Below are 12,096 nucleotides of genomic sequence, written 5' to 3' on the forward strand. Positions count from 1 at the left end.
AGTATATTCTGCCAGTGTCTGTAGAATGGAGGAGACGCGATCCGGGATTAACTTATGAATGCAATAAAATTTAACTATAAGAACTTATTGAAAAAGTTTCGGCGGCCTGTAGTAGTTCATTGGTTCAGAAATTTAAAAATGGAATGGATTTGGGTAAACGACCTATTTTGTATGTGGTAATTGCGCAATAATTAGATTTCTTGTAGATTATAGAACGTTATATTTTGTTTATTATTTTCTATTATTTTCTAGACTTATTTTGAACGTATCACTCATATTGCTTGTATTGTTCTCTGTATTAAAGTTTCATACAATAATATATTTTAAGACCCTTTTTGAGGTCATTGACATTTTACATAGACTTTTTTTTTCAAAAAAATTTTTAATGGTAACCATAAGAAAAAAATCAGGTAACTATTAATGAGCTGATTTGTTAATCATGATTTTCAGATAACAGTGATTTAACATTTTATGTATTTAAATTACGTACTGGCTAAACGAAATTTTAAAATGTAGTTCATTACCTACGCAGTAAGAACTAACTCGAATATTAACTGTTTTTAAATTGAAACGGAATAGACAAAAGAAGATTAGGCCTACTGAAAAGTTTAGGTATCATACGAAAATTACTCTTAATTGTTCTAAGGCGTGGTAATTTTAAGAGTTAGTTAATTTTTATACATCAGAAAGTCATCTTCTTCTTTCAGGGCAATTTATAGGCTTAAGGAAACATACCTCTATATTGACAAAAGTATCTTGTTTCATCTCCGTCGGAATCTTTCTTTTTTCTGTCACAATATATTTTGTTTATGCAGTAACCAATGTCATAACTTGCAATACAGCTAATTTTAAAATTTAAAACACTTGCAAAAATAAAACGATTCCTTTATTTCAATTAGAATGTCTCTTTTAGGAAATTTGCATAACCTTTTTTTAATGTGAATTTTTAATTTAGGCACTCTCCAGATATAATTTCCGTAAGCATATTCATGAGCGAGCGGACGACAAAAAAATGCCAAAGAAATTATTAAGTGTTTGTAAACATGAATATAATTAGTTGCAATTCTTGATTGTACTTAGGGAAATACACTTTTATCCTTAATCCAGAGACTTTCTTCAATTAAAGATCAAATGTTTTTTTTATTTTTGAGTGAAAATGGTCAGTTTCATACTGAGTTATTATAATATCAGTACTAATGAGTCAATTCTGTGTCCTGTAATTGGTTGAGTTACGGTTTTCCTTGACTTGTATAGAGTTAAAATTACTCACTTGAATTAAAGCCTAAAGAAGTAGTTAACAACGTCGCCTAGACTTGCACTTATAAATAATTAGGATCGCAAGGAAAATATGTTTAAAAAACATGAACTAAGCTCGCTTTTCCTTTACTTTTCTTTTATGGTAAACAATAGTAATTACTCTAGTAGGATTAATGTGTTGGTTATGTGGCTTTAGAATACTCATCACTGAGGATAATATTACCAATACCTATTAAAACCGAACTTGGTTTCCATCCACCAGATAAAAATAATTCTCATCATTGTACTCTCTAAATAAAACAAATATAAAAACATAAAATAAATCAAGCTTTGTGCAAAGGGCGATCTTATTGTAAAAAGCGATCTCAGCCAGTTTTTCATCTTGTTTCTAGAAAGTAAATAGGGTTTAATTTTTTTTACTTTCTGCTGATTGATTAATTAAAGAAGGAAAAATCAGAATTTTATCTGTTTTGAACAATCGTCAAAGTTTTTATTTATAAAAATCGTGAATGACAAAAGTTTTGCTCTGACAAATGAAAATTAAATTTCAATGCGCTTTATGAAACAATAAAAAATTTCAAAAGAATAAAAGGCGGGACTGGAATTTGAGTAGCTTATCGGTAAACTGAAAACTCTGTTCAGAGTGATCTGCTATTGTTGTTTTCTTAACGAGTCTCACTCCATAGTGTCTGCTAATTATATCCGAAAAGAAAAGTAAAAACTAAAAAGTTTTCATTGATATTGCTCAAAGTTTGCTTTTGCTTATAAAAATAACTGAATATTTTTTTCGTCGTAAAGTTTCTCTCCTTAATGCACAGCGTTCAGTCATTATCTCAAGAAAAAAATTATAGGAAATTTCTTGAACATTTACCAAATTAATACTGACGGTTTAATCCAATACGGATGAGCACCATAAATTATGAATTTGCCTTTATATTTAAACTAATTTCCCGGTATTTGAACAATCACAGAGGTTTACCGATAATCGCTTGTCAACCACGGCATGTAAAATCTTTTCAACCATCTTGAAAATGACAGAAGTTTATTTGGTTTTACTTTTCTCAAAAATACATGTTTTCATATTCGAAAGTATATTTTTCGATAACATATTTGAATTAAATATACTAAATTACAATGAAAGGTTTTTGGAACAAACAAAGACAAAGACGATATTTTTCATGTAAAATCCAATACATATTTTTGTTTGAAAACTAACCTGTACTAGTTTTAGGTCAATTAGAGCAAAATATTTATAAATTTCTTAAATATACTTATGTGTACATAGTTATTTTATTGTATGTTATATGAAATCCACAGTCCGATTTAAATTCAGAAAAAAATTCAATATTTCGTTTATTTAACTCCGAATACTAAATTTTTTTGGTGTTTCCTTTTTTATTTCAAGACTTTCTTATTTTCATTTTTTTTTAACAAAACTACTGTAATTGAAATGTCGATGATAACACATTATTAAGAAAAATTATAGACTTCCATCAGTAGCTGGTAATTTGTTATTATTGTCAAAGAGCTCTGTTATCTTTCTCTGAACGTCTTCGTCAATCTTAATTGTTATTATATTTTCAAGGAATGCTACGTATGTGGTTCAATATAACCTGACAAACATTATACAAAGACTTCAAATTAAAAATAAAATCATATAGAAAATATAGATTGAATGTACATCGAACCCACCCCCTTCAGAATGCTTAATTCCAGTTGCTTTACCAACTGAACTAACGTGTCAATTATTCACGATATACGTTTCATATTAATTTTATTCCAAGTATTGCTTTGATGTAAAAAATCTTATTATACGATTTTTTTAACAATGTTGCTTTAATACTTATGTAACTATTTGTAGTGACTGACTGTTGTATTTGATTATTTTAAAACAATCCACTCTATATCTAACCTCAAACAAATAATATCTCGACTCTGTTTAATCTCTTTCAAATTAACGGTCAGAATAAATAAACTTCAATTAATAAAACGATTATTTTTTTAATAAAACTGAGATTAAATATTTTATTTTGTTTACTTTTCATGATTTGATTATGAAGATTAGATTAGATTAAGCAAATTTTTTTTTAAATTTCTATTATAATTAAAAAATAATTATTTTATAGTTTTTATAAACCAATCACTCAAGAATATTTAAATGGAACTGTGTGGAACAGCACAAAAGCCTTTTTGTATTCCGGATAAAAGCACGGGTCCCATGTTCATGTTTGGTTTGTGAAAATGTAAAAAGCATGGGCGGGTAGCAGGTGAGATATAAGGGTTTTAAAATTGCTTGTTTCTCTTATTTTTAGAGATATCCTGTGTCGGGCTCCTGTACTGGTGCATCATGAAACGAAATGCATTTTACGGTTATAAAAAAGTATCCATTGGGATAAGGAATGGTTTGAAAATTATTTTCTAATTCAGTTTTCCGTACGGCTTCTATCAGACTTTTTTTTTATACATTTTACGAAAAGCAATAAATGAATGCAAAGCTGGAAGTTTGAATATAAATGTGTAAATAAAAACGTATTTATTTGGAAGGTTAACATTTATGGTATTAACTTATAATCATAAAAATATCAACAATTAGAAATTAGAAAAAGATTTGTAGCAATAATTTGTGACTATATTATAATTCCATTTATAAATGAATTAATAAATAATTATTAAATCTCAACAATCAAATTTTATACATTTCTGAAGATTTGCCTTGCATAATCCGACGAACGCAATCGAAAAATTTAATTCAGTTTTATAATTTGTAATTAAAATTTTTTGTAATACTACCTTTTTCTAACTTAATCTTCGCCTAACCCAGCCCTTTGGCAATCGAAAATTGGAATTAAAAAATAAAACTTCGATTCTCTTGAAGGTATTTCTTCTTTTCTTTTTAGTTTCTTTTCCGATTTAACATTTTGCTGTCAAACAAAATGCATTTATCTCCTCATCATACTTTCCGTTAGGTTTATATAAAAATGTTCACAAATTCATTCAGAATGAAAATGAAACGTGTGTGGTAAAGATTTATGCCTGGTGTTTCCTATTCCTTAGAATTATTACATTTCAGTCTAGCTGAGATGAATATTGAATATAGTATAAAGGTCTATTTGTCTTTTAATGCACAATAATATTAGATTTCCAAACCCTTACTTGTTTGTCATAGGTAATTACTCGATATTTGATCTATCTTCGTGAAAACTGCAAATAGTTACAATAGAACAGAGAGTTGCTCTGTTACAGAATAGAGAGGGAACTGAATATAACTAGAGAAAAGAAACTAATGAATTTCAGTAATATCAAAATGGTGACAATGAGGTATAAATTTTTTAAGCCCTAACCAATAAATAGTGGGCATATTAAATAAACTGCAAGAGCGAGTACTTGAACTCAATCTTGTATGAAATTTTTATTTATGTTGATTGTTTTTGAAATGTAATTTTTATTTAAGTTGGGTTTTCAATTGCCTATGATATTTTCGTTCCATTGCTGAGTTTTCAAAACAAAACTTGTCTTCATGAGAATAGAAATGAGGAAAACGTTCTCATTACGAGGGACAGTTTGAGTGATGGGTGACCCTATTACAGGAATGGGTCAACTAGTCGACGTATTCATACGTGATGTGGATACCAGTCTTACCAGAACTTTGTTCGTGGTAGTCTGAAGAGCATTGCCAAGGACGACGCAAAATTCTTACATTACGAGAGGTCATCATGCTTAGTTGCCACATATTAGAGGGTCGAGGGAACAAACTTAATATGATAAACGTGGCTATCACGATCCATCTCTGTCAAATAAAAATTGACCTGAGAGATCACCAAATTTTTGGACGCCAGAAAAAGTATCTCTTCAATAATGTTAGAAGGGACTAAATAAATAAACTTAATTTTGAATAGCCGATTATGACTTACAGTAAAGTTACAGTAACAGTGACAGTAAAGTTCAGAAAGGTATAGGTAATAGAAAACAAAACATAATACAAAGCCACTTAAGTGGGTTTAAATTGGTATAAAGCAAACAATATCACAAAGCAAACTTACCTAATGGGTATCTGAGTACTTCACCGTAACTACGAATTTTGATTATATTGCTTTTTAAGGTGTTAAAGTTATGTATATATACCGTACTTAAAAAACATACAAAACATTTATATTAAATATTTTGGAATATAATTTTAGACATGGCTGTTTTTTTAAACCTTAAACTATTCATGCAGATAATATTAAAATATACAAAAATGCTATTGGTAACGAACAGGCGCTTAAATTACTAGTAAAAATCTCGTGTTATTATATTATATAATATGTATGCAATGAGTTTCATTTATTTAAATTTAATATTATTTTCGGAAGTAATTAAAAAAATAAATAAATAAAGAAGAAATGGGAAGGGCGTTTATATTGAAATGCTTAAAATAAACATTTTAACCATCGCAACCCGTTTTCATGTACAATTAATACCGTTTCCAATTATTTAATGTGGATTAAACATTCCCGTTTGTACTTCACGCGGCGCCATTATACCTAAACGACGCATTTGTTGGTCGTTTGTAAAGCAAACAATGCTAGATTGTGTAACTTGATATTGTAATGTATATTTTTTTAAATGAATTTTTATCATTTACGTCGTTTCACGAATATTTTTGTATTATGGGATCTAAGATTTTCGCGAGTATTCATTTAAATGAAACTAGTATTATTCGGATTTACTACGCGGATTTTATTATTTAAAAACTACATAATCCCGACGTTTCGGTTATCACGGGCAGACGAGGTGTGAATGTCTGTCAGTTGGTCTTTGTTATTTATCATCTACCGCCATCGATTTCTTAATTTTCTGGCGTACCGCTGTGGATGCCGGCAGAATGCGCTCACGGTGTCTTGAGGTCCTGCGGTGTGGTTACGGACATGGGATTTTATATTTTTAAGAACGGGGTCCCAGGTGTTTGATAGATTCCAGCCATCTTCTCTACTGAAATTGGGATGATTTTTAATTTCAATAGCCTCGCGAATTAATCTCGGTATATACTTGTCTTCCCGAGCGAGGATTTGAGGTTTATCAAACCGAATGTAGTGGCCTGGTTTGTCCATTGTGTGTTCACACACTGCTGACTTCGACGCGCGCCTGTTTTTGATGTCTGAGATGTGTTCTTTAACCCTTGTACCGATGCTCCTCTTCGTCTGTCCAATGTATGACAAGCCACAGTCACAGTCGAGTTTGTATACACCCGCTTGTTGCAAAGGAATGTTACTCTTGATTGGTCTCAAGAATTGGCTCACTTTCTTATGTGGTTTGTAAATAGTTTTAATGGAAACCTTCTTCAAAATGTTGTCTATTCTGTCAGTAACTCCCTTCACATATGGTAGTATCGCAGGTTGTCGTTCAACTGTGGGTGGCTTCAGGTGGTTCTTGCGAACCACCTTCTTGGTAACTCACACCACCACCCTATCCAGTTAGCTACCGTTGGCAAATCTTTGTTACAGAGAGCCTAACACCTTTGTGATGCTGACCATCTAGAGGCCGAGCTGCAGCATATAAAACATGCTCTCACCATCAACAACCTGCCCGTGCCTCGCCAGCATCGCAACGCCAGCATCGCATACTATTTTTGTATTATTAGAATGATATTTTTTTTAATAAATCACTTTTAGTTGTTATGAATAAATCTATATTTATTCACTTTTAAATAAATTTTTATTTTCATCGTATGTTCAGGATCGGCAAATTATTATGAGACTGAAAATATGTCTATTTTAAGATTAACCATTAAACAAGTGATAATTGTCATATCTCTGTTAACTTTCACAGGGTAACGGTTAATTTAGAAATGAGGAAAAATATACAACCTGTATTTTTATTCAAATACAAAAAACAATATAAACTTTGAATATTGTAATCAAATTAGACTGGAGGTTTTGATGAAATAATAGAAATCTGCTAAGTATCACTTAGGTTACTTTTAATTAGTAATTATGCTAAGGTTCCGCTTCTGTTTTATTTGCAAAATAGTTTTTATGTCTGGCGTCTGAACCGAAAATTAAAAGTGCAAGTCACGTTTACACCATGCGATCCATGTAAATAATTATTTCTGTTCGTGAATTAAATATTTAAAATATTATTTAAATTATATTAAAACCGAAATGTATTCTGAAAAATTAATATACATTCATGTAATATTATATTATCTTTAAGAACCGTATTTTCGTCACGCGATAACTTCAAAACTATTTTTAATTTCGGATTTTAATCGTTCTAACTATTTTATATGTACATACATATTTTGTATTTTTTGTCTATCGTATTATATAAAAAGCTAAGGAATCCTTTTTTAAAATGGAAGCTTGCATCTGTGTCGATTTTCAACGGAAAAAAAAAATTTAAACTCTAACCTAGCGAGGTCTGCTATTGTTGGTTTTCTTAATGAGCTGAATTTTAACAATGGCTACTGATTACGTTTTGAAAAATAAAACTAGATTTATTGTTTTGGATATTATGAAAAGACCGACGCCCCTTTATGGAAAACTCCAATCTATTGTTATTTCTTTTTCAAATTTTATAAAATCTAATGGTAAGATTATAAACGAAGTATGAGTTTTGACTTTTATTTATTTATTTTTTACAGACCAAGGTGAACTTAATACTTAGCATTTTCTATCACTTAACCTCAAAAGAAATAACAGTTGTACAAGTTAATAAGGCTGTATAGGAGAAGGAAATTATATAATTAAACTTAATTATATCAAATATAACCTTAACATATATATAGCTTTATATACATACATAGTTAATCTAAAAATAAGTACAAAAATAAAAAGAGAAAATAAGTAAGACAATAAAACGGCCTTAAGTTTTGCATCGTTACTACAAATACTATTAAAAATCTCTTGCAGATCACTATATTGCAAGAACGTCTGTTACGTAGACTTTTTGCAGAAATTAGGTTAAGATTACATTTTCCTTAAGAGAAACGCTTTTCCTACCAGATGAAATAGTGACAAAATTTGTTGTTCTATTTCATAGCTTTCATTTAATTTACTCATATATTTTTTACGAGTGTGTGTAACATATTATGTTACACAAGCATGAAGCACGCTTAATAGTACTGAAGTTTGGGTTGCATTATGTAAACACAACGAAGAAACCAAGGATTTGAAAGTAAAAGCCAAGGCGCAAACTAGTCGAATACATTTAAGACATCTACTAAACTTAGTTTGATCGACTTTACTACAGCAAAAATTCCGCAAATTCAAATTCATTTCCTATGTATCATCCAAGTTCGCTAATTAAGTGCGATCAATGAAATATAAAATTACTTGTTTATATTTTTGAAATAATGATATTACGTTCGAAAAAAGCAACCACATTAATATTAGGTGTCGTTTATTTATTTAAGAAAAAACCATTGTAAGGTCTCAGCATAATTAAACAGGTGTTCAGGAAAAATAATAGCCGAGGGTTCATTTGTTCTTCATAAAATTCGGCACACGCACTCATATAACGGCGGTCTTTGTTAATGCGTGGCGCAAGACATTGAGCTTTGGAACTTAAACTTTAAAATCCGTACATTGTTAATTAACATAGAATGGGTTACATTATGATGAGATAATCATAGTTTTAATATATTCTATGATTTTATTAATTTGAACGTTGGAAAAATATTTCATCACAATTAAGATTTTATGAATAGTTTAAAGTAATGCATTATTTACTACATGTTTACTTGATCTCTCTTTTTCATGTCTTCATAGTTTTTTCACGGTTCCATTACTACTACAGCTAATGTCACTGGGACAGACATTCTTATATCGTCTGCCGTGATCACGGTTGCTGCTAAGTAGCCGGAACGTCAGAGCATGTTCAAAAATAATTATAAACGCGTGACAAATTTAAAAATATTAGTTTTGTTTCAATGAATACCTACGAAAATATCTCATTAAAGTCACGTTGTCATTATTGTTTTATTTCAGTTCACAGTGTATTTAAATAAATAAACTCCTCAGCTTATAAATTGACCCACATCATAAGGACAGCGTCCGAAATCCCGCAATTTGCACCACCTTTCTATTACTATTAGACAGATATACTAATGGATTCCACATAATACATTCACCTCATGCTTATACAAGTGTTTAGTGTTCGTATTGTTATGTTACGTAATAACAAATCCGTCCAGTAATAAGCACTGGTAAATTAGAAATGGCAATAACATTCTCTATTTATGGGACCAAATGAGGCAAAAGAATAATTCCGCATTAGTAGATCTTAGCTTTAGTTAATTTACTTGTTACAGCCAGTTATATGTTGACAACCTTAAAGTTTGATAGTTTTATTGTGTTGGTGATATTACTGATAATTTTCATATTGCCGCATTGTTTTGGCAATGTTTAAAGTTAAATTTAAAATCGTTGTTATTTGCAACGATAAAATTAAAAAGCGTATCTGACTTTAAAGTACTGTGAATAAGATTTCAATATTAAAACAATAAAGAGATTCTCTTTTACTTAATCATTATTTGATATCGGTAAATTTAGAAAATTTATTTCGTGTCAGTACCCACTAACTGTAAGTATATTAAATTTATACATAATTTCACGCCTGACGACTTAAAACTAAATTTATTGTAATTGTTTCTTTTTTATATGTCAGGTGAATGTTATTTTAACTTTGGTATTACTTTTTGATGCTCAACTGTCGAGGTTAAAGAATCTTTTGAAAATGAAGGGTATTCCTTCTTCTATAATTGACAGAGTTAAGAAACGTCTTTTCTTTCAAATCCTGCTTTTTCATGATGAATGTTTATAACTGATAACCATTTTAAAAACTTTATCTAGACTCAGTTAGTTTTTTACCTTTTTTACCTCTTACCTATAAAGTCGAGGCATAAATAAGTTGGAACTGTAACGTTAAAGATTTTGATGTATATCAATAGTTTCCCACGTCTTTTAAGTGATATGTCACGCCGTGCGTTTCTTCGTACCAAAAATATTATTTGTTATGTTCCTTTATTAGTGGTTGTACGTTAAATCCTTACCATTCTTTTCCAATTACCTATAATTCTGAAGCGGAATTTATCATATAAAAGTTCAACCATAATTGTACTGAATCCAATCTAGATAGTTCGCGCTAAGGAGTAGATAGTAGAGCACTGGTAGATTCTCTGCTTTATAACTTTTGACGGCTACTGTTAAGAATTTTGCTACCAATTAGCTTGTACTACTTTTAGTAAATAATATATTTTCTTCAAAATGGATATTCGTACTTCGTCACCGGTCCAACACCAAGACTCGATGGCCTCCCAAGTCCAAGAACCTACCTTATATCAAATTAAATTCTTAAACCCAGATCTACGAGGTATCCCACACGTTCACAGTTTAAACAAACTGTCCCTTGAAGTGGAGTCAACACTTTACAGTTAAATAATACAGTCATTATGTAATATGAAAATAGTCAACAATGCCATTCATTATTGTTTACATGAGTTAAAAACAATTATTCAGAGTATAAATCTGTTATCCATTGCCATTGTATTTATTTCGTATCCATTGCTTACACCGCAGCGTAACTTGTCCGAATGTTTATTTATTTAAACTAGAAAATAGCTACTGTGTAATTATATACACGATTACTCTGTCTACTTATAAATAGACAAACCTAATATCAGGTACTCCACATGATAATAATCAATTAATAAAGAGTTGATAGCAAAATAAATAATAATAAAAGGTTTTCTCACAGATCACTTAAACTTTCACTATAAATATCTATCATGTTTAAACAATTTTTTTTTTCATAGAAAATATATGATGCATTAATGGCTTAGTGAATAATATAATTACGATAATCAAGGTAACTTAAACAGACTTTTATTATTCATGTAAATAATCTGTTTTAGCACGGAGGAATATTTTTTTATGAGGTGCGATAGAACGCATATGAGTCTAGTCATAATAACATATAAATATAATCTAAAACAATCAGCTAGGACAAGTATTATAAGACAGAATCATAACTGAATAATAGACGGATATCACTCAACCCTTCTCGCTATAGAGACTACTTCTCTCAAGTCTCGCGGCCACTTTATTACAATGTAATGCACACTGATGATTCAGTCAATTACTTCCATTACGAGTAGTACATAGATGCAGTAGTTAGATTTAACACAGGTAAGCCTACCTCAGTCAAGTGGAGCTTGAAGTCTCCGTAACACACAATCGTACTTAATATGAGTATAAATTTACACGCATAACATTATCTAACATCGATTATTATCAGATACTTAGCACGAAACTAATTCCTACCCGTTACACCTCCGTGTAACACATCGATCTCATTAACGCAGCTTATTTTCGTTTCACTTTATTTATATACCGTTCAGAATTCGTTGAGTACGCTTTTAAGGATAGAATTACTTTTAGTTTTTAATGGTTTCGTTTATTTTATTTGTTCTAATGATTAATCGTTTTAGCAATTACAGTTTAAGCAAATTTATTTTATTTCCGATCCAATCTCTAATAGCATTTTTGTTTGAAGTTCGCTATTAAACTTAAATTTAATGTCGTTGAACTAATTGTGTCTTATCAATTGTATTGTATCTGAACTTTGTGCTTTTGGATTATGTCGTAAATTATTCGAATCTATGGATTTTTTTGGTTCGTTAATTTTATTTATTCATATATTGTATGATAAAACGTCTCTATAGTAATATAACTTACGAAGTTACTTGTAATGCTTGTATACATAATATTGATTGTCAAAACGTTGCGGTCCATTCAACACGTACGTTAATTATACAAATTGATAATTACCCAGTGTTGCCTGCTCATTTTCATTGTTACC

This window comes from Danaus plexippus, assembly GCF_018135715.1.
Source record: "Danaus plexippus chromosome 18 unlocalized genomic scaffold, MEX_DaPlex mxdp_20, whole genome shotgun sequence".
In the NCBI taxonomy this organism is placed as follows: domain Eukaryota; kingdom Metazoa; phylum Arthropoda; class Insecta; order Lepidoptera; family Nymphalidae; genus Danaus; species Danaus plexippus.